Genomic DNA, 22,141 nt, shown 5'->3' with positions numbered 1-22,141 from the left:
CTGGTTCAGGAGCATCCCTGTCTCCTTGCTTATATGTACCTTGTGATAAGAAACAAAGGAGCAAAACAAAGGAAATCAGCAGTGAAAGTGTAGATTTATTAAAAGTGGCAGTAAGTGCACAGAGGGCACTCTCCAGGACAGGCGCTCTTGAGTGCTGTTCTGGAGTTCATCATTCGATTTAGAGACCAACCCCCAGGGTGGGAATGGGATGGGTCTTTACACTGATTGACAAGTACAGTTAATTGGTGTTATCGCTCTATCCCCCCCCCCCCGTATGTGTGTGTATGTGTATGCACACACATGGAGCAGTGCATGCCCTGTCATGCATGTGCATGGTGTGGCCAATAGGACTTTTTTCCTAACAAGTCACTTCAAGAACAGATGATTGGCCTTCACCATGTTTGTGCCAAATACCAGTCTGAACTGAGTTTGCTTTTTTTCTCTCTATGTACCTTGTTTTGCCCGAACACAAATTATCAGGAGGGAAGGCACTGGGTTTTGCTCTATCAGGAAAGGGCAGAAAAGAAAGGTTTTCAACAGGAGGTGACCTGGGTCACTGGGTTGTCCTTATATTGCCTACCTTTTTATATTCATGCCGATGTTTCTGTGTTACATGGTTTGGACAAGTCTATGATGGTGTGATGTCCCCATTGTGGTGTTACACAGAAGTCTTTTGTCCTGTGATATAAGAAGGTTGAATCCCCGTCACGCAATATTAAGAAATAGGTGAGATCTGGAAAAGTTGATTAGGCTTTGCTTTTAAGAATGGAATAATCAATTCATGCAAGCAATGGAACAATTAAAGTTTAAGAGTATGCTTGCTATAAACAAAACAAAGAAACAGGTCGGCTATGTCCATCACTCAGTCAATATCTCTCATCATGAATAACCCATGTCACCTGAGGATTGCCAACAAGAAGGCCATGAATAGAGCTATCAGTCAAAGTGGAAAACACTTTAAAATGACTTACCTGTTCTATGGAATTGTGCTATTAGCAACAGAAAATGGATTTAGTTTAACAGCCCTAAAGCTCTCCTCAGTTCTGCCTATTTATCCATTCCCTGGGCCACTAACAGTCACCAATCATTCCATTACTGTATCATTTCACATTTTCAAAATGTCTTATCACTGTGATAATAGAGCACGTAGACTTTGCACACCCAGAAGCCACCAGTGGTGTGCATTTATCATTTATGTGTCTTCATGGCTTGAAATTTCTTTTTTTCTAAGCATTGAATAATTTTTCATTGTCTGGCCATATCACAGTTTATCCCATTACCTACTGAAGGCATGTTGGCTGTCTTAAGATTTGGCAATTATGAATAATATAACTATAATTTAAATTATTTCTTTTAATTTTGATAGTATAAAATAATTACTTTCTTTTTTTGCTTCATTTAGACTTTTCCACAAGGCCTCAACAAAGAGCTACTGACAGCTAAGGAATGCTGGGAATGAAAGAATGTCTTCTCCAGCAAACACAAACTAGCTAGGTTCCCCATACTAAATGGTCAGCCCTGAAAACGTATTGTTAGCATCTGTTCTTAACTTCATCCACTAAGTAAGCATCGAGATTAAGGATGTAAGGTCACATACTATGAGTATGTTTGGTTTTAGAAGAAGCTTCTTCTAAAGGACGACCCATTTCCTGTTCAGGCCGGCAACAAATAGTTCTTTCTGTTGCACTTTCCGGCTATATTTGATGCCAGTAATTGGAGGATGTTGATTTTGATAAGTGTTGTGTGGCCTCATTGTGCATTGTGGCTTTGGTGCACAATTCTCTGGTGAAAGATGGGACTTTTAAGAAGTGATTAGCTCATTAAAACTCTTTTGTGGATTAGTGATGTTCTTAAGAGAGTGGGCTACTGATAACCGTGATCAATTGGCTTTCTCTATGTCATACCTGAACACTCACCTTTCCACCATGTCATCGCACAGCATGGAAACCTTCACGGGATACCAGCACCAGATTCTAGGACTTCCCAGCCTTCAAAGACTGTAAGCTGAATAAGATCATGTTATTTATCATTTATTCATCTTATGACATCTCTCCACATGGAAACTTTATTTAATGAAGTGTCTGATCAGATCCTTTGTCTATTAATTAGGTTGCCTGTTTTATTTCTGCCAATTTCATGAGCCATTTATGCATTTTAGTTACTACTCCTTCTATTAGTGTCTTCTGCAAATCTTTCAGAATCACCACTTAGCTTCCTTTTTCATTTCTTTTTCTCTTTCTCCCTCTTTCTTTCTTTCTTTCTTTCTTTCTTTCTTTCTTTCTTTCTTTCTTTCTTTCTTTCTTTCTTTCTTTCTTCTTTTTGACAGGATTTCTTGTGTAGCCCTGGTTATTCTGATTAGGACATTGCCGCCAGCACTGCCATTTTGGGGAGGCTACTTTGGATCAATGAGTACCTTGAAAAAAAAAAAAACAGAAAAAAAAAAAACCAAACCAAAACAAAGAAGGTCCTCTGGCAGCACAAACTTTCTATTGGGGTGATGGTGGTCGTTCAGAGGTTGATGGTATCTAAAAGATGTGCTGCTGCAATGACAGTGGTGTGGATGCTGTGGGAGGGAAATGTGGGCTAAACTATGTGGGACCTGGCTCTATCTTCTACTCGATTTTACTGTGGACTTAAAAAAAATATTCTAGTAATAAATTTTATTGACATAAATAATAAAAAAATGAGTGACACAGGAAAGTGCCACTACTATTTGGATTGACTTGGCTTTGCATTATTTTCATTGTGACTTTCACAGTATAGAAGGATTTTTTCTTCGTTGTTATTTTCTGTTTTTGTTTTGGTGCATAGTATATGTGTGTGTTCCTGCATGTATATGTGCAAATATGTATGCATATGATTATCTATGGAGGGTACAAAGGCTCAAGGTTGGTGTATGGTGTCTTCCTTAATTGCTCTCTGCCTTCTTTTTTGATACAGATTCTCTCACTGTTTGGATAATTCACAGATTTATTAGACGGGCTGGCCAGGCAGCCCCAGGGATCTGTCTGTCTCTGTCTTCCCAGTGCAAGGGCTGCAAGGCTACTGCACCACGTATGTGTGTGGATTCCGGAGATCTAAACACAGGTCCTCATGCTTGTGCAGCAAGCAATTTACTGACTGAGTGATGTTTAGTTTTGATGATACCCAGCTTATTAATTATTTTTTCATAGGTTATAATTGCAGTATTATGTCATCAATCACCTAACCTAATTAATATTGTTATCTTTCTTAATGTTCAATTTTTCTGTTAAATAGACTAACAATGGTGATTATTTGGCTGATTTGCTTCAAATGATTTTCTTTTGCCATCAACTACATTAAAAGAGACAGAGGAAATTACTCAAGTTCAGTTTCCTTTCCTCTCCCAGTTTTTCTTAGTGGTGTCATTTCTCCACTGTCAGCGTTTGGAAAATGAACACACTATTTGGTTGCACTCAGCTCACATTTGTTTCTGATTTTGAATTGCATTTAAATATCATTACCATCAACCCTTTCCTAGCCTGATGCCTGCAGGAACGATGACAATAGAATATTACCTTCTGGAACTGGCCGGCACCATATAAGACTATTGAGCATGCTTGGAGACTGTTGTACTTGTCATTTTACCTCTTCTGGCCCTGAAGTGTGTGGAAAGGTCTGAGAATCACTGACTTTTCTCCACTATGTGTTTTTCTTGTTATCCTGCTTGTCATTCTTTCCTTAGCTTTAAATCCAACACATTTTATAGATGCTTTTTGGTATTAATATTCCCTAAAACTAGAATTTCTCTTTCATTATATAGTTTAATTTCCTTTTATTTAATCAAACTGTCTATAAGCATAAAAGATCACTAAATATTACTTTATTTTACTTTATCATAAAAAGCATAGAAATAAAAGATAACACGCTGAATTTTAAAACTAGAGATCATATACCTTAGTGGTTTTAATGTCTATTAAATAACAAAAAATGTCAAAAATTATTTCAAGATTTTGTCTCTTTGTTTTGTATGGGGAACTGAACATGGTCCCTTGGGATATGCTAGAAGATGATAAACACTGAGATGTATTTACTACTTTCTGTCAACTTTTACCTAACTTAATTTTAAAGGTAGAATGCAAAGTAATGGGTTTCCTTAGGCATTTTTATGCTTATATGTCATTATAATTTGCTATAACCCACCCACCTTTCACCCACATTCCCTGCTCCTGCTCACAGACTTCCTCCAAGTAGTCCCTCTATATATGTTTGCATGCAGTAAAAATTCCATTATACTCTTTTTCTCCTTTTCCACCCCCTTTCTGCTTTCTGATCTACACACACACACACACACACACACACTACACACACACACACACACCTGCACACACCTAAACTCAAATTCCACAATGGAAAGAATATATGCAGCCTATCGTTTTTCTGATTCTGGCTTATCTCCCTTAGCATAAAGTTTTAAATTTTTATATATTTTCCTGTAAATCTTTTATGATCCTGTTTATGACTGAATAAAATTCCCGAGTGTACCTCTACTGCATATTCTTTATCTATTTTTTGGGTGACAGACACCTAGGTTAGTTCTATTTCATTGCTATTTTGAACAGTACAGCAATAAGCATGTTTATGAAAATACATCTGTAATATGATGACGTAGGGTCCTTTAGGACATACACACACACATGCTCACACACACACACACACAAGCTCACACACACACATGGTAGAATTGGGTATTATTATGCAGCTTTGTGTTTAGGGCTATTAAGACATCTTCACAGTGATTTCCATAGGGGCTGCACCAATTCATATTCCTGCCAGGAATGTATAAGTGTACTTCCTTCCCCAAACACTCACCAGCATTTGTTGCTACTTATTTCCCTTTAAAATAAAACCCCATTATTAAGTACGTGAAAATAACTAGTGTCCATGGTACTGGGAAAGTATTCTCATGCCACCAGAGGAGAAAGGGAGGCACCAACCTAGCTCTGAAACATGTGAACTGTGACAGTGACCTACTGATGCAGTAATGACCCAGTCAGAAATCATTTTACCAGCAACCTTTTGAGGCCTTCATCTGGTGTGTTATGCATTTCAATGTCTCTGCACTATTAGTTGTGTGTGTGCAGGTATCTTTTGAAGAAGTCATATTACCTTGCTTTTTGGTGTTTCTTATATTTCGTCGTATTACGCAACTGTTGGTTTGAATAGAATTTTATTTGGAATTTTTCTTATTAATTGGAGTTCTCTTGAAGGCGGATCCCCAGTACCAGTTTCGAATAAGACTTCTACTTCCTTCCCCTCCATGAGGGGGGAGCTGTGCTTCCCTTGTTTTCTTCCTTCCTTCCTTCCTTCCTTCCTTCCTTCCTTCCTTCCTTCCTTCCTTCCTTCCTTCCTTTCTTTCTTTCTTTCTTTCTTTCTTTCTTTCTTTCCTTTCTTCTTTCTTTCTTTTTTTATTTTCTTCTTTTCATTTTCTGTCCTTTTGTAAGTAGAAGCTCTTCCCTTTTTTCTCTTTAGAATAAAGTCAATGGTGTTCTTATTCTAAGCCCTCTTGTTGAGCAGGTCCACATCAACAGCATCTACTCTACTATCTTTCCAAGAAAATTTCCTACATATTTTATTTTTATGTTTGGCTGCATAGGAGGCTGAACCTAAAGGCCTCACTCATGTTATGTAAGATCTCTGCCAGCTGGCAATAATCCACAGTCCTCTTTCAACTATTTTTACTGACACTGGTCCCTTAAGTTTCCCATGCTTGCCTTGCACTTAATATTCTTGTGCTCCTGGAACTGCAGGTTCTCCTGCTCCACCACATAGTTTTAAGTCATTTTTCATATTAATAAGGTGTCTTAGTCAGTGTCCTGTTGCTGTGAAAAGTCACCATGACCAAGGCAACTATTTTAAAGGAAAGCATTTCATCAGAACTGGGTAGTAGTTTAGAAGTTTAGTTCATTGTGGTCATGGCAGGAAGCATGGTAGTATGCAGGTAGTCATGGTACTGGGGAAAGAGTTGAGAGGTCTGCATCTGGGTCCGCAGGAAGATGGAGTTACTGTGCATGGCTTGACCATTTGAAACCCCAAAGTTCATTGTCCTACAAGGCCACACCTCCTAACCACTGTCAAGTAGTGCCAATCCCTAATGACCAAACATTCAAATCTATGAACCTATGGGGTGAATTCTTACTAAAACCACCACAGAACATATTCTAGAGTTGTCTTATCAATTTGCTATGCTTTCCTATGTTATTTTTCTGCTGTTATTGGATCTACTACAGCCTTTACCGAACCTTCTTTGCTTCTTTTTCCTAGCTCTATATTTTCTCTCCACTGCCATCACATGTGTTAAACCTTGGCTAAATGTAAAATAACCATTCTTTTTCTATGCATCTTCTAGTGTTTGGAAGGGACACATAGGGGAATATTTTATTTTATAAAAAATTAGATAACTAATAAGCATGCAGCCTGTTAACATGTACATTGCCATGTATATTAAAGTGTCCTTCCAGTTATCTTTTCAAGATAGTGCATGTGTGCACTGTTTTCTCACAAAATTAGGTTAGCTTATAGACCATAGTACAGTATACCATTAGCCTTTGCAATGCAGGTGAGGCTTCAGCATGTTTGAGGTCTGGTAGCCAGAGCTTGTTTCCTACTTTGCCGACAGCTCTCTTATCCTCACAGGTTCAATCTCCTTTTCAGGGCATTTATTCTCAATATGAAGGATCCACTCTCATGACCAAACCCAAACCTAATAACATCACCTCGAGAACTATTTGAACACTTGAATAAATACAGGGGACACACAAATGTGAAATCTGAATCACAACCTAACCCGGGAGGAAAAGAAGATTCTCATATTATTTATGCTGCACATGTGTATATCTTATGTCAATTTCTCATCTTAGCTCACCTTTTTCTATGAATTCTTTGACTCCTTCATTTTGATTTGTGGAATCATATATTTTTATTCCCCGAGGGGGTTCCTGGAAGTACTGCAATACCGTGGAGTGGACAGAGCAAGCTCCTTTTCAAACTCCTAATTCCAAAAATCCATTTAATATATTGTCCTCAGATAGAAGACGTATCAGATATTAAGCTGATAAGAACAGATACTACACTTGATCTTAGCCAAAAGGCCAAGAAATGATTATATGGAATCATATTTTTAAATGTTGGGAATCTGAGCTCTTCTTCCAGACATTAGTGCTGTTTCATTTTCATGTTTTTTTCCCATACTGTGGATCTTAAAATATCTTCTTTTCCTGTGCATCATATCTATACATACATTTGAAAGTCATTAAAGAATATTTGACTCACATCTGTAATTTTAACACTGCAAATGCTCAGGTAGAAGTACTGTAAATCCCAGGCCAACCTGAACTACAAAATGGTATCCTATCTCAAAACAAGCAAATAATGCTAGCAAGAACAACTGTAACAACGAAAGCTCCCAAAGGAAAGATTGGTTTAAGGCTATTCTTTACTTTGTAATGATTATCAGTCATGTACTTGGTTTATAGTTAAAAATTACTAAATTTATATTAAGTGCAATGAAGAGGTGTGTTTTGCTGAATTGTTAAATATAGATCAGTTGTCAATATTTTCATTGTTATTTCTGTTAGAATATTAATTATTCCCTCCCCCAAATTTCTAAGTCTTAATCTCTGAGATTGTGAATATTTTTCATTTGCATGCCTATAATGGTTAATCTTGGTTACCAAATTAATCCCATCCAGAATAAACAACAACAACAAAAAAAAGACCTAAGAAGCTGGGAGAGGAATTTTCTTGATTGGATCATTTGAAGTAGGAAGACCACCCTAAATCTGGGCCACATCTTCTCGTAGTTGCACACATAAAAGACATGGAAGAAGGAAGCTTTTGCTTTTTGCCTACTTGCTTTGACTCTCATTGAAAATTTCATTTATTCGGTTGTTAAGGCATTTTACTCACGGGTGTTAGAACCTAGCTCTTCAGAATTCTGAAATAGACTAAAGACTAGCTGAGACATTTGGTCTCATGGACTCAACAAGGTCTTTTTTTTAACATGGATCAACCATTGCTGGAGTAGCCTGTAAGTCACTCTAGTAAATCCCTTTTAAAAATACATACACAAATGCACACATATATAGTGTACGTATATGTGTCATATGTTATATATGTGTACAAGTCTTATAAGCGTTTTATGTTATACACACATATAACATACTTGTGTGTGTGTGTGTGTTTGTGTGTGCGTATGTATTAGTTAGGATTACTATTGTTGTGATGAAACACTATGACCAAAAACAAGTTAGGGAGGAAATGCTTTCTTTTTCTTATGCTTCTACATCACTGTTCATCATCAAAGAAAGTTAGACCAGGAACCTGAAGTTATAGCTGGTGCAGAGATCATGAAGGAATGCTGCTTACTGACTTGCTCTTCAGGGCTTGCTCAGTGTGCTTTTCTCTAGAAACAGGGACATCAGCCATCATGGACTGGACCCTCCCCCACCAGTCACCAATTAAGAAAATGCCCTACAGGGTTTCCTACAGCATAATAATATGGAGGCATTTTCACAATTAAAGTTCCCTCCTCTCAGATGCCTCTAGATGTGCCAAGTTGACATAAAGAACTAGCCAAGACAATATACATGCATACATATATAATCACACACACATTTAAATGTAAGTGTTAATCCTATTAGTTCTGTTTCTTTAGAGAACCTTGGTTAAGACAGAAATAAACCAAACAAACCACAAATCTTTAAATTTGTGACTAAACTAAGAATCTCCAGATGGGAAGATTGTCCTGGGTTATCTAGGTGGGCAGAATGTAGTTACAAGTGTCCCTCTGGAACAAGGTGTTGACAGCAGGGCCACCAAAAGAGAAAGAAGAGTAGAAGCAGAAATAGAAGAAATAAGCTTGGCAATACTGTGGTGCTGGGTTTGAAGATGGGGTGTCCTTGAGACAAAAAGCTTCTAGCAGCCTCTGCAAGTAGAAAAAGCAAAGAACTAAACAGTTTTATCCAGAGTCTCCAGGGCAGGGGGCTGTAGCCATGTCAAATTAGACTTCTGACCTTCAGAACTCTGATATAATAAAAGCACATTTTAAGCTTGTGGAATTTTTTTACAGCATCAATAACAACCTCATCCATCAGTCTGCCACTGACCACTTCACCATTTGGTTTATCCATTTTCATTTGCTGCATAGAACTTCAGTTTTGTTATCCCAGATTTATGCTAAAATCCCGAGAGGCTGTGTATAGTATGTAATAACGTGGGACCACTCTCCTGTCTTTATCTTTCACATGAAGTAGATACCATAATGATAATTGGTGCTGGAATAAGTTCCCTATCCCAGTGCTCAGGTTTACACACTCATGATAAGACAGAGGAGGTCAAGCCATTTTGTCTTCAGATGGATCATATAGACTCATACAGCTGACCAAAGCTAATTCGTGTATGTGGTGAGGTAAGTCAGTTGCAGTTTCATTTGGTCTGCAGAATTGCATAGGCTGCATGCTTTCTGCATTCCTGTCTGAGTAAGTCATGAACAAACTGCTGGATAAACTAAGCTTATCACTAGTTTATATCCCAACTCCCAAAACTGTTGAAAAAAAAAAAAAAACTAATGCTGCATTGTGATCTGATTGGAGCTAATGCATAAGAAATTGAACACTACTTAACACTGTTGGGATGGGACAGTTTGCTTATTTGTGGTTCGAAGATAGATACCCATTTGGTTTCCTGCTTCTTATGATCTGTTTGATAAAATGAGGATTTTTCAAACAAACAACAATGGTCTTTTTAGATCCTGAGTTCAAAGGCCATGTGTGTGGCTTGTCAAAATTTTGATGAAAGTTTTGTTCAAACAAAATAGGCCATTATCTAATCTGCAAGGAAACTCTGGGGGTGGTAAGAAGGAGCCTTTTCTTCAATAGAGTATTTATTTCTCTTTTGACTCATAAACTGCTCAGTGTACACAGCCCACTCGATCTGGGATAATGTTTGCTCTTAGGGCACTGTTAATGTGAAATGGCACTAGTAAGTCTTTTAATATAGTTCTGTTATTGAATAACACACACTTTTCTTTCTTTTTTAGTATTCACTTACCAAGAAGTACAACTATAGCTAAAAGGATCTTCTTCCAATCCCAAGCCACAGTAAACTGTTTCTAAAATTATTTGAGATCTCCATAGGCTACTCTTCAATGTGCTAGTGGAATCAACTTATTCTTGTTTCTCCTCCTCCTGTTTCTTCCTATCAATCACCACCACTTTTCTGCACTATGGCTCTTGCTTTGTAAATGGTATAGGTTCCTTAGCTAATTGTGCAATCCTCCAATGTCTAGAAGAATCCCTGTCAAGTATATCCTGTTCTGACAGACCTCCGGAAAGCTTGCGTTCTGTAGAGCAAGGAAGACTGAAGTGGCAATGTCCGTCTTAACTCTTCTACTGACCATGTAACCACGCATGGATCTCCCTCCCTAGAGAGTGGTGACAGTATGTGCATGTGGCTTGCCAACAGCTTTGGGAAGCTGGTTGCATAATTTAGATCAAGAGTGTGTATAAATGGTATGACTTTATAACGTGCTGGGCAAGTGTAAGGCGGAACTGGTACTTGAGTCCTTGGATGCCCTGCTGCAGAGCAATATGAGTCTCTCCATTCTGCCAGTATCAGGGCCTAGCATCTCATGGGAGCAACAAAAGTTTCCTCATTCACAGCCAGGAGAACAAGGCATCCTTAGAGATTGTGTTTTCCCGATAGATTACTCATTCATCCCACCTTCTCTACTTCCTGCTGTATACAGAAGCCACCACCCTGGAGATATGACCCCCTGCCTTACCACACAAGGAGCTCTCCTTCTAAAACCACATCTGAAGACATGGGAGAGCAATCCCTCCTCCCCAGGTCCGTGCCCACTCATCTCATTGTTCATATGATACACCCGTGGCAAGAGCTTCCTTGTCCCTGTGGCCTCTTAACTGTGTTCTTATGTCTCATAGATCTCATTGTCAGTGATACCAGGATGGAGTATGCTCACAGTGATTCTGTATGAATCCAGGAACTGTTTATAAACAGAGATAGGAATGACATTGTGTTTGTGCAACTCATTTAAAAATGTAATGTCTAATTAAGAAGTACAGGTTAGTAGATATTCATTTATAATAGTCAAACTTGTAGTCATGTTAGGTTTTCTAGATGTACAGAGACATATTTCAGATAGATAGGTATTCTTCAAATCTTTCAAAGATTAATAAATTATGGCATTTAAAATGTTGTAAGAACTTAGGATTTTTCATGACAATGAGACTCATCTGCTCCTGGTAGCAGCAATCTACTTCAAGAGGAAGGTGAGCATTTAAGAGGCTCCTGATGGAGGTTGTTAGTCATCTGGGAAAGATACTACTCTTGCCTGAATTGCTTGATGGTATCCTGTACAAACTAGGCATGCAGGACTTACAGAAAAATGACTGCTGAAGTGGCCTTAAGAAAGTTAGACAGTTCTTCAGGGTTCCTGCTTCATGAAAGAGTCTGCCAAATATTCTACAGGACACAGAAGAAATGACCGACAAATTGCCAATATAGGCAGAACTGTCTTTGAAATTTCCTGCTTCATGGAAAAGTCAGCCAGATACTATGGGCCTCTAGGCTGAAGACGGATACCCCAATGTTTTAGAAGAACTTAGGGTGACTGTCCAGGCAGTGAGATGTCTCTGTCAATTCTAGAGTTTTGGAAGTTGCTTACAATGTACTTCCTACTAACTTAGGTAATATTATATCCTTCTGGGTCTTTGATGGTGTTGAAGAATAGTTATAATTATAGTTTTCCTTAGTTAGGATAAAAGATAAAGTAGATATAAATAATGTAACTGTAATTCTTGCTTGACAATTGTTTTGTTACATGTAATTTAACTATGTTAAAGTTAAAACCTTCCTTTTTATTTAGACAGAAAAGGGGAGGTGATGTGGAATTCCCCCACTGTATGCTGCGAATATGTTTTATTGCCACTGGTTAATAAAGAAGCTGTTTTTGGCCAATGGCTAAACAGAGTAAAGCCAGGCAGAAAATCTGAACAAGGATGAAGAGAGAGAGTGGGCAGAGTCAGAGAGACACCATGTAGCCGCTGAAGAAGACAGATGCCAGAACTTTACCCAGTAAGCCATAGCTTTGTGGCAATACACAAAATAATAGAAATGGGTTAATTTAAGATGTAAGAACTATCTAGAAATACATTTAAGTTATTGGCCAAACAGTATTATAATTAATATAATTTCTGTGTGATTATTTCAGGTCTGGGTGGCCATAAATGAACAAGCAGTCTCAGACTACACATGGCTAAAGCAGAAAGTAGAGAATTAATTGAACCAGAAGAAAAGGAAACGTGGCTATAACTTTCAAAGTCTTACCTTTTTTTTTTATTATGTCTCTTAGTTACGCCTCACGTCCCAAATGCTCCATGACTTCCCAGAACAGCTCTACCGGATAGGAACCAGCTGTCCTGAGATACCAATGGGCTGGTATCTCAGCGGAATTGGCTGGAGGAGCGGAAGGATATCCCGCAACACCTCCCCTTTTGTTTAAGGAAGAGAGTTCTAAACCTATTATGAAATTATATACAATAAGTACAAATATCCTATTCTAACTAGCTTAGGTCTTGTATAATAAATAACTTGGCCAAGTCATGAGAGAAAAGTAACTACATTTATATAGTCTTCAACCCCATTGAAGATTTGAGAAGGGAAATAATGTTACCTGGGTAATTGGGAAATTCAGTAAAACAACTTCCAAAACATGCAACAAATCACAGAGACAACTAGCTACCTGGGCAATCACCCAAAGTCACGTTTGCAGCGTTGAAGCAACCAACTTTGGCTAAGGCCTAACATAACTGACATACCATTTTCAAAGGCAAGCAACTTTTCAAAACTATCTTACCCTGTCTTGGCAGGATATGACAGTCCTGGTTTATCCATTGATGCATGCTCTGTATCTCTGCCAGTGGCTGAGGTATGGGCATTTCTTTGCCCAAAGGCCAGTTCTGCCAAAAAAAAAAAAAAAAAAAAAAAAGGCTCCAGGTGGAGTGTCTTTGGTGCTCAACATTCTCTCGGGAATAGATCGGTGCTGCCAGGAGCAATCATGTCTCACTATCACGAAACTCTGAGTTAGATTAAAGGCCATTTTCTACAGCTCTTTGAAGAGGTTGAAGATTATCTATCTATACTGAGTATAATCTCTATGTATCTAAAGAACCTGATTAGTCTAATTATAAATGACAAACTTAGATGACTATTGATCTATATAATTCTCAATATATCTATCGAACTTAAAGACTAAGACAATAAACAACTGCGTAACAAATGAGGATAATGACCTCCAAATATAAACAATGTACAAATATACACTGCAATATGGTAAATATATACAATATATATATCAATACAATATATGTCAATACATAAAAATTGTTTTAAACAGAGGTAGAAACATGCATGCATACAATAGTTAATATAATTTAACTTTGTATCAATATATAAGAATTGATACCAATATATTTGTCTAAAAACAGTAACTCACAATTATAAATCTATTATCCCATCATCCAATTATCCTTCTTCTTTTTTTTTTCAAAAGATCCCCGAGCTTATAAAATTCCTCTCCTAATCTCCCAACCCTCAACTGTATATTAATTATAATCAACCCCTAAATGATGTCCCTAAACCCAAGGGCAAACTTTACTGGGAGAGGGGACATCGTCCTCTAGAGTTACTTCCAGCTGTCATGGGGGCGACGTTCTTTCTGGGGGATCCTGTGAAAGTAAAATGACGATTAAACTTCAAGATCAATGTCTTTTAAAATTACAAATAGTCTCTGAGTATTTTGTGCAGGTCTGGCCAGAATGTTGTATAAGATGTGCACCGTTTCAGCTAACCAAGCTGGAACTGTCTTGTGCAGCTGGTACCCAAAACGGGTCTTGTAGTAGCGCTGTCAGTATCATGACGTCATATCAACCAGGTGGAGTTGTTGTTATGGGGCCCCATCTTCTTCCTGGAAACTTCAAATGTCACTTCACGAAAAACTCATTGATCATTGTGAAAAACTTAAACATTAATCATATAGACATATATATATATTCAATGAAAGGCATGATAGATATATTCAATGAAAAGTATAATAGATATGAAGAAAAGCAAAGATGTTTTCTAAACTCATATTTCTTTCTGATATTTCACATAGATAATTCACATAGATAATAATAATAATCAGGATAATTCACATAGAAAGCATTGCACTTTTTGGCATAAACTGGGATTTACACAGCACTTCACATTTTCTCCTGTCTTGTGGCTTAGTCCCCCTTTATGTTTTTGGTATCATCTGTTAGCCTTTTGGCTTAGGTAGGTGATCTTTTCAGAAATCTCTTATCACATTTAGTCTTCACTCCATCCCTGTAAAATAGACAGAGGTGGATTTTTATTTTAAATATAAATATAATTTAAAATAATTTTAATATTGCTAGTGCTAGAAAAATCAAATTACAGAATTAATATTGAAAAATATTGTCATCTTTCTTAAATTCAGTTGTACTCTCTAACAGCACAGTTGCTTAAATTTTGTTTTTAATTATATCGTTTCATCTAACTTCAAATAGACTTTTACTCTGATGTAATGATTCGTGTTGATTAAGTACCATCTGCTATGAAGAGCAAGGACACACTGTGCTATCAGTACCCTCATCTGCTTTCATTGCTTATTATTTGCAACAGTGTTTACTTTTTAAAGTAGTGATTATCTTTGTGACTTTAAATTATTTATATTTATATTATTTTTCTTACTTTCCTTTATTTATTCGTTTGTGAGAAGTTTCTACTGAGTTTGTGGTCCTTCCTATAAAATAGGATTTTATTCTCTGTGCCTTCAGCTTCCCTTCCAACTTTACCTCTCCATTTGCTAACACTGAATTTTACATCATCAAAGATGTTGATATTTAAGCTATAATTCGAAATTAGAGTTCAAGCCTCTTAATGTATCTGTAGCTCAATTACAAAATTCAGAAGTCAATGAATAGTTTATGTGTTATGTGAATATCTCAGTCTGCTTTTTGTCACTGTGACAAAATCCCCGAGGTGAACAGCTCCTGTGAAGGAAAGAATTAGTTTGACTTTGGTTTCAGGAATTTCAGTTGGTAACCCTTGGCCTTGTTGCTTTGGGCCTGTGGCAGTACAGTGCCTCAAAGTGGGAGCTTGTGTTAGAACCATGTCCACCTTACTATGGTCTGTAAGAAAGAGAGACAGAAAGAAGCTGAGGTACCAATATCTCTGGAAGCTACTCCAGTGGCTTTTGCTTTCTTCCAACAAACTATGTCTGTTGCTGTGAAGAGACACCAAGACCACGGCAACTCTTATTAAAACAAAACAAACAAACAAACAAACACGTTGAATTGGAGTCACTTGAGTTTCAGAGGTTCATTCCCTTATCATGACAGGGAGCATGGTGACCTGTAGGCAGATGTGATGCTGGAGCTAAAAATGCTGCATATTGCAGGCAACAGGAAGTCGACTTTCAGTCACAACAAGGGAAGCCTAAACAAAAGAGAGCTCTAAGCCCAGCCCCACAGTGACACACTTCCTCCAACAAGGCCACACCTCCTAATAGTGCCACTATTCATGGGGACCATTTTCTTTCAAACCACGACAGTTACAAATCTCCTTGAAGGATTTGTTGTTTCCCCAGACTACCACAGACTGATGCCAGTGAGCAAACTTTGAGTCATGATCATCCTTTTACTTATTTATATAACACTAGTTATATAGTAACTAGTAAATATATAGTAAATCACATTTAGAGATTACATTTCTTTTATGGCATCAATTAATTAAAATAAATTATCTAAATTTTGTCATAGGCTAGACCTTCATATTTATAATAAGATCATTGATATGTATAGTATGTCAACATCTGTCACCACATTTTGTAATCCTACAAGTATCCTATATGAAGCTCTCCTGAACTGTTCAGTTCTAGGCATCGGTGTCCAGTCAAGACCAGATTATAAAATCTGGTTCAGCAGCACAGCAGTGGTCTTTGTATTTCTCTTCACTGCTCTCTTGGGATGGGACTTCTGGTTTTTGCAATCTATATTATTTGTGAAATTATCAATCTTGTATGTGTTTAAATATAGTCTTATACATGGCAGTCAATAGTCATAGAATTTTATGTTTCCAAATGTCCTAATTCTTTCTTTTATGTACATTGCTAGTTGGCTTAATATGAAATTTTGTATTGTAAATTAGTTTCTGATGTGGGAGGGTCTTCTCTTTTGTGTTGATTTCATTGGTTAATAAAGAAACTGCCTTGACCATTTTGATAGGCCAGCCTTTAGGTGAGTGGAGTAGACAGAACAGAATGCTGGGAGGGAGAGGGAAGTGAGGCAGTCACCATGCCTCTCCTCTCTGGGTCAGATGCTATGGAGCCAGGTCAGACACGCTGAATCTTTCCTGGTAAGCCACCACTTTGTGGTGCTACACAGATTATTAGAAATGGGTTAAGCAAGATGTGAGAATTAGCCGATAAGAGGCTGAAACTAATGGGCCAGGCAGTGTTTAAATGAATACAATTTGTGTGTTGTTATTTCGGGGCATAAACTAGCCAGCCGGCTGGGAGCCAGGTGGCAGGAACACAGCCCACTGCTACTTTCTACAAGTTTCCATCAAAATCTTGAAGGAAATATTCATTGCCTTGCAGTAATTTAGTCCTGATGTTGAAACTTTTAAAGATAGTTTCATTTGTCTCTTTATAGGTGACCTGTTTTTTCTTCAGAAACTTATAAGTACCCCCCCCCACTTCCCCCCACCCCTGGTCAGGCATCTGACTTTAGAGCTCATTAGCCACACGTTTTTGGTACAAATTCTATCTTGTGGATCAGGCTTTAAATCCAATCATAAAATGAGTGATTTGTCCTATAACATTTGTGCCACTATATTGTGCCATTGGTATATCTTGTTTGGCCAATATTTACTGACAGTTTTAGTTATGGTTTGCACAGCTAGGTGAAACTGATGATTACTTTTCTCCCCTGGTAGCTTGCATAGGACCTTACAACACGCTGTAATCCAGCCAGTAGGTATGAAGCATCCAGGCTGGTACTAGCTAGAGTTCTCCATGTCCTGTCAGTCAAATGTGTAGTTCTAAGTATTAGGGTCTTGCCATTAAGTTCTGGAGAGAAACCAAGAACAGTGGCAATAGGATATAATTTGTGGGGATAGAGTGTGTGAGACCCCCACTGCCCAACAACTTAAAAAGATATAGCTTATATCTGTTGATAGGTGTTTTATTTGCTACCCTATAATATTGAAGGGAGGCATTGTTTCTCTGATATATGGTAAACTCCATTTACATTCCTTTTGTATATGTGTATAATGTATATTTAAGAAAAGTTCCATAGAAGTAGATTTCCTATTGTATTTTCTTTAGAAATTATTATCCTTCTCAGTATTTCCTCATTTATCTTGCCCTTCCATTTCTCGGTTTAACTCTTCTTGTTTCATTATTCTATTTTCCTCCTTCTTACCACTGGTGTAGGCTCTAGGAGAGAACCTAATACTATTATTCTGCTAAGTACATCTAGGAATAAATTGTTTCTTAAGTTTGTATGTTTATACCTATAGATTAATGTATAACTCAACCCTCATCTAGGAAGCTTTTTTTTTTCAGGAGATGGTGATTAATAACTACAGTTGGCCAATTTGCAGAGAATAAGAGACTAGTGAAGGGACAGGTCTAATTGGCTTATACGTATACTCCAGGACTCATGGTTCGTTATAGAAGAGAGTGCGAAAGACCGTAAGAGCCAACAGGAGTAAATGTCTAAGCAAAACAGTATTTGCCCAACATGATAGTACCATTGTATACATGAATTCATAGCAGGTGGAACTGCATTTACAAGATCTGTAGAAGATCAAGCCAAATAAAATTCCAGAATGGATAGGGGGTTGTAGCATGATTAATAAAAGCTCAGAGGCAGAAACTGGGATTCAACTTGAAGACCAGAAAAGCAAAACAATCAACCACTGATTCTTACCTCTACCTTAGTCCAACATGGCTATTCTGCCTCCAGAAATCCCAAAATGAGACTGGTGAGAGCTACATCCTCCCATTTTATATTCCTCTCTTAAACTGGGATTAAAGCCATGCACTACTACCACCTGGTTTCTATGGCAACTAGTATTACTACTGAGATTAAAGGTGTGTGTCACTACTGCCTACTGTATGAGCAGTGCTTTACTCTCTAATCTTCAAGCAAGCTTTATCTATTAAAATACAAATGAAATAACACTACAGGAGATGGCCGGTGAAGTTCCATCCCAGCTGAGGAGCTATTTCCAGTTGAGGGCTGCTAGAGAAGGAGGAGCCAGTTTTCTTCAGGAATGTGGCTCTTGGGAGACATCTATGATTGAGCTGATGGTCCTGTACTCGTGTACTATAGGCAACACTTAGTGTACTTCATGGGTTTCAAAAAAAAGGACACATGAAGTTGGGAGAGAAAAGCAATGGAGAAATTGCAGAGAAGGAAATAAGGGTTAGATTTGATCAAAACACCTCATATGGTGTATCTATGAAATTTTCAAACAATAAATAAATACAAAATATCTTTTAGGATTACTTGTTGTGCTATTTACTGATGCTTGTTGATTGAATTTGAGAGTCAGAAGACTCAGATACATAATCAACACAACCCATGGAAGAGTATTTATTCAGTTTATGGTTTTATCGTAAGAAGAGCAATGAGTCCGTTGCGGCATGTTGGAGGCATACCAACAAACAGGAGGCATGGTAGCAGGCACTCACAAAGTTGGTGAATACTTTTTAATCTCAAAGCCCCCCCTCCCCCCGTGACATACTTCCTTCAGCAAAATTGCACCACCTAAACCTCCCAAACAGCTCCACCAGCTGGGGACAAAAATTTAAGTGCCTGAGAATAGGGGGGATATTTTCTATTCAAACCACTACACTGGTGTTCTAAAATTTATCATATAATGATGATTGTAGCAGATACATACACACCCTTTAATGTACAGTAACACTTAAATATTCAGGTTGGACTATTAGTTCAGAAAATTTTCTTCTCTTATTATTTTTAATTTGTCTTTTATGTCACTTTTTAATTTTATACTACTTTTACTCTACTTTCTCTGACATCTTCTTAATTTTATCTTTAACTCTTCTGACTCTTATTAAACTTTTCTATTTTAACTATTTTTTTTATCTCTAAAACCTCTGCTGCAGCTGTATTACTTTGTATTCATTGCATTCTATTATAACATAGAGGCAATGGGTTCTCACATCATGTCCAAGATGGAAATTAGACAAAAAATAAATAATAAACAATTAAATGAATAAACTAACCATGACTTCACCATTTAATAAGTGCAAACCCTTGATTTCTGTTCTCAGTTTTCATACCTATACAATGGAGATTATGATAGCATATAATTTATAAGATACTTGTGTGAAAATACACACACACACACACACACACATATACACAGTCTTGAAACAAGGCCTGACATCAAATATATGCGATCAAGGAAATTTCTTGCTGTTAAATTGTTAACTTTTATTCTGTTTTCTGCACAATAGGTTTTTCTGTTTCATTATGTTTTTGGCTTTTTCTTTTTTACTTCAGAATTTTCATTATAGCATTTTGCTCCTGTTCATATGCAACCATTCTTCAGAATAACAAACAAGGCTCCTTTCTCCTGATGAGTTTTGTTAAGTCTCTCTTGTTTTATGAAAAGGTCTTTTCTCAAAAAGTCTCATCATGGCTTTGCAATTTTACTAGCTATATTTTGTTTGTAGACAAAGGTATTTTGTAAACTGCCTCATTTTAGGGTGAATCAAACAGATAGCAGTTGACAGGCTATACTTTTTTTAAATACTAGAACAAAGGAGTTTGAAGCCAGTATTCCAGGAAAAGCCCATAATGGTTCAATCACTTTTATTCTAAGGTTGTTTTGCTTTCTGCCTGGTATAGAGACAAAGTTAATTGGTAGCTATTCATTTGAAAACCCTCTTGTTTGGCCAAGGCTTCATTTTTACCTTGTGCCTTACTTCCCACTTTTAATTTTATGACTACCCCGGGAAAGCCTTCACATTCACTATTCTTTATAGAATATGATCTTCATTTTTTTCTGCTCAAATTCTGTTTTAATATCTGTTCTAATGTTAACCTCCTCCCCTCCCCATTACCTTCTTTGTTAATGCTATCAAATTTTGCTCTTTGGTAAAATCACTGAAATGTCCTCAGTGTGTCCTGAGTCAAAGTGAGCTTATTGTTTCTTCTACTTTCTTGGTGCCGAAGTACCAAATAATATTGGGATTACTGGAAAGTCTCAGTTAATTATTCACCGACACTTCTTGATTTTGGAACAATTAACAGCAAAGATAGCAGTCTTCCAGGTCCAGAAGAATGTGATCGCACAGAAACAGTAATAATTGATGACTTCTCTGAAGGAAAAAAGAAAAAGAGCGGGCGGCGGAGGCACTGGATCAAAAAAAGAAGTTCCACTGTATCTAATTGCTGCAATTAATTAAGCCACTCCCCTCTCCTGGAGGAAGTGAAAGAAACAAAGAGAATGACTTCTCTCACACAGTCATAATGCTGAATCCCTAAGGCAAGAAAGCGAACTAAGGTGGCTCAGAAGTTCCAGAAGCTATAACGGAAACAAAAGGACTTTCTGGTTCTTAGAAATATAAAATATTTAGTCAGTTTTCAAATTCTCAGTTATAAAAGTATTTTAGCACAGAAACTTACTTTCTGATTTTCTCATCTCATTCTGAATTTCCTAAAAAACAATTCATTCTACCCCTGTAAGTGTCCAGCAGTAAATCACAAGTGTCTGCATTTCTTCTTGCCAGAAAAAGCACAAAGCTGAAAGGACTCCCTCGGGAGACATCGGTGTTGTGTGTCTTCATGAGCCTGCAGATGGCTAGGAGTTGGCCAAAGCACATTCTATGTATAAACAGCTCCTGACGTATCACCCCCCACTAAATGGCTGCTGACAACATTCAGCCATTTTCAGAAAGCAGCTCAGGTTTTCTTTTCCTCGGTTTCAGATTAGTCCCTGAATTACAATCCCTGGAAGGACAGCAAGAACAGGAAGATGTTAAGTTGCTGGCCCAGAGAAACTCCTTTTCTTTGCCCTGTGATTCTATCAGAGCAGTTCACGACAGGATATTGACCCTTTCCTTTTGTAACAAGTTTTTCTGTGCTGTTTGGGGAAAATAGGGGCACTGGCTCAAATGATTTCCTTGTCCTTTGTTCTTCATAGCGTGAAAATGAGAGCGTGAAAGAAAGAATATTATATAGGTCACTCAACAGAAAGCAAATGACGTTTGTGACCTGATGACTGGAATAGTTTAGGGACCCTTTCTTTTATCATTGTAGTGTTTATAGAGCAACTCTGGAGTGCTGTGCAGTGTGTTCAGAATTGGTTAGTAACCTACTTTTGAAGAGCTCAGTCCAAAGATGAGACAGAAAACAAAACTATTAACTCTGTGTATTGCATTTCAGGATTGCTTTCGATGAATATGTGAGTAAATACTAGCTAACAAGTAATACTAGCTTATCTACACTGTGTAAAGGGTAGAAACAGAGACGATCACTGTCCTGAATTTCTAAATCCAAAGACAGAGTTTTCTGAGAGATAAGAAAGGCAACACGAAACAGAGTATAGGTAGTATAGGTGCCTCTCTTTGTCTGCACCCTTGGACTCAACCAGTAGATTGAAAATATATTAAAAAGTAAAAACGTGGCCAGGACATGGGACCATTTGAGATGGGTCATGTTGGTGATGGATGTTTAATGACTGAAGACGAAGTCAGAGAATAAGTGGATTGCACCGAATTGCAGACAGGAGTACAAACTTTATCTTCTAGGCACATGGTTCATGATCCATAAGAGCTCACTTTGGTGATTTGTCCAAGAGTCAAGTTTGTGTAAGCAGCTGCTACACAGTTTGAGTAGAATTCAGGCCTAATAATGCATAGGAAATTGATGCTGAATGCATCAAATGGGGAAGGGAGAACACAAGTCAAATAATCCCAAGATAACTCCGAATAAGGTATTCCAAGGGTTTTCTTTGTCAAAAGGGAACTCATGCATCACAGCAAGGAAATAGG

The 22,141-nt window shown here is 37.6% G+C and overlaps 1 pseudogene; it reads right to left on the bottom strand.

The window, feature by feature from the left end:
• Positions 1-6,950: 6,950 nt before the first annotated feature.
• LOC130887715 (U2 spliceosomal RNA) lies at positions 6,951-7,124 on the bottom strand (annotated as a pseudogene).
• Between the last annotated feature and the right edge of the window lie 15,017 nt (positions 7,125-22,141).

This window comes from Chionomys nivalis, chromosome 15 (assembly GCF_950005125.1).
Source record: "Chionomys nivalis chromosome 15, mChiNiv1.1, whole genome shotgun sequence".
Taxonomy (NCBI): Eukaryota; Metazoa; Chordata; class Mammalia; order Rodentia; family Cricetidae; genus Chionomys; species Chionomys nivalis.
Note: the sequence above shows the minus strand (reverse complement) of the source record. Positions and strands in the feature narration are given on the sequence as shown.